The following is a 2861-nucleotide window of genomic DNA, read 5'->3' as shown; positions in this document are numbered from 1 at the left end:
TCCTAATGGGTTTTGTTCACATCAGCTCCATCCGCACCAGTTTATCAGAGTGAACTATATAAAACTGAGCACATCCTTCCTTTACTCTCAGTAGCTCTTCATCATTGACAGGTTCAAGGCCAAGGTCCTCATTAACGTGGCATAAGAGGTCCATTGTGATCTGGACCCTGGGCCTGCCCCGCTCCAGGCACATTTTTCATCCTTATGCAACTTGCATTTTACATTCCAGCAACCTTGAGCTGCTTCCTTGTAATTCCCTGCACATACCTCACCATTTTAGGGATGCCATGCTGTTGCTCATGCTTCTGCTCTACCTCAAACGCCTTCTCTTCCACTCCCAACCCTTCCCACAGCAACTACCCAACACCTGCTGTTCTCTGAGACTGAGCACTGCAGTCACTTCCTCCAAGAAGCCCTCCTTGATAATCTCACTTGTGCTCCCAAAATACCCCATGTTTATTTTCTTTTCCTAGGCTCTCAAAAATATTTAAAGTTGTTTAATTTCTGTCTTCCCCTATTACATCATTAGCTACTTAAGGTCCTGTTTATCTCTGTACCTTTACACACATCCTGGCATATAACCGGGAATTATTAAGTGTTTCTTAAATTTAAAAATGAGCCTTTATGCCAAGGCTAGGAAATATGCATAATGTAGCACAGTATGTCATCTATATGGAGAAAAGAAGAAAGAGAAGAGTTGGTCTCAGCGCTCCGTGCTCACACTCACCAAGGCAACCCTGAGGCGACAGGCCACTCCCACCAGAGGAGGAAGATGGGGGTGGGGAGAAAGTGCAGGCATAACTGCCTAATTTAGACACATAGATTTCTGGTGAAGGATTTTACTCAAATTCTTCCACGATTCAGTCAAGTATGATGCTAGGCACTCCAAAGAATAAAAGATATGTAACAAACAACTCATTCTTCAAGCACTTTATATCTGAGTGGAAAAGTAAGTCTAAAATTCAGAAAATAATCACTTAACAATACAAATCAGTGTTTACCGTGATACTAAATTGTATTGTATAAATAAACCATGAACACTCTAGGAGTTTAGAAAAAAACTAACACATTTGTCCCAGATCGGTGGTGGAAAGTTCCAAGAGAGCAAAAGCTAATATTTGAGATATTGGGCTGATCATGAGCACTTAGATGAAAATGACTCTCTTCAGTAATTCCAATATTTGCTACACAGTGCTAAAGATCAAAATTTAATGTGGGAGTGATGATTTTCTTAGTGTGAGCAATTACTTTCTTGAGCAATTATTTTGAGATAGGAACTTTGCTTAATGCTTTACCCCACATCGTTTCAACCTTTGCAGCAACACTTAAGACTAGTATCATGCCTCTTTTACAGATGAGAAAACTGAGGCTTGGAGAAACGAAACCGTTGGCCCACAGACACACTGACAGTAGGAAACAGAGCCAGGATGTCTGCCTGAACCGCACCTCTCCCCTCCATCCCTGCTTCTGTGACCGCTACCTAAACACACTTCGGAACGGACAGCTTTCAGGGCAGAAAGCCTTCTCTGAGAGTCTCTACGTGTAGCCTCCAACAAATATGTCTGTGCAAAAAGGGGAAGTCTCAACAGTCAGCAGTCATTTGTCACTTTTTCGGGCTCCATAGCAAAGGTACCGGCCCATGGAAGATTTGCTCTGAATTTACCTTTTGGTTGTATCCTTATAACAGAAGGGAAAAGCTGGAGAATACTTGAAAGTTTGATCATTTTTCTGGAAATTCTTATGCGGGTTTCCAAGTTATGTTGATTTTATTCAACATGACAATGCTAACGCGCTTAGAGTAAGAGCATTCTTCTGAACACGACGAGCATTTTCCTACATTTGCAGAAGCTGAGCTACAGGGAGGGGAGTCTCAGTACATAGCACATCTTTGTCAGCATAGGCTAGAAGCGGAGTGTCTGCCGTTTTAATTCCTTAAAGAAGTCTCTTCCTCTTAGTTTTCCTACCTAATAAACACACACGAATGATGACCTGCAGCAGACGAACACGAGAAATGGTGATTTCAGGTAGCCCCCTGCACTGACTGTGATGTTAGAAGATATTTTAGAAAATCATGGTAGTTGTTTTCTAACTGACTGAAATTCCATTGCTAAATCACCCAGGAAAAGATCTGAATTAGTAATAATTAGTCTTTTTGAGATCATGGATCTCTTTGAGAATTTGATAAAATTATGAACACTCTCTCTTCCCCAAATAACACACACACATGTTCCCCCACATGCTGTATATATACATACTGATTTTACAGATTTTTGGGGGGCTTCCATACCCTCCAATATCTGTGTCTAAAGAACTATGTTAAGGAAAGTTGTGAGGATACACTGGAGTCAGTAGGAAAAAAAAATGTCAAGCTTGACTAATGACGTGTTCCCTCTTAGGATGAGAAATGGGTGGTGGTATGTAGATCATGAATTTACCATTTCTGATTAGTAAACACTCCTTGTTCCAGTTATTTTGACTGTCTGTCTCCTCATTAGAACCTAAGTTCCACAAGGTAACAGAGATGTTGTCACTGTCTGCTGCTGCACACCAGAGCCTAGAACAGGACCTGGAAGAAAAGAGGTGCTCAGCAAATATTATTGAGTGAATAAATGTGTTCCTTCTTGAGGGTACAAAGCTGCAAAATTCACCGCCTTCTGTGTAAATTAGTATTTTGCTTCTATTTATAAGAAAGTTATATATATTGTTTCAAGGGCTGTCATCTGTCTATATTATTTTGAAATTTATGGAATGAAACTGTATTAGGTTTTTAGTACCTTACTAATTTTTATTATGTACTGTTTTCTTCTTTAAATTTTTCTAGGTTAATCTCTTTTTCACACCAAATGACCACCACTCTCTTC

This window comes from Propithecus coquereli, unplaced genomic scaffold, assembly GCF_000956105.1.
Source record: "Propithecus coquereli isolate 6110/MARCELLA unplaced genomic scaffold, Pcoq_1.0 Scaffold381, whole genome shotgun sequence".
Taxonomy (NCBI): domain Eukaryota; kingdom Metazoa; phylum Chordata; class Mammalia; order Primates; family Indriidae; genus Propithecus; species Propithecus coquereli.
The sequence above is the reverse complement of the archived record's forward strand: the minus strand, read 5'-3'. Positions refer to the sequence as shown.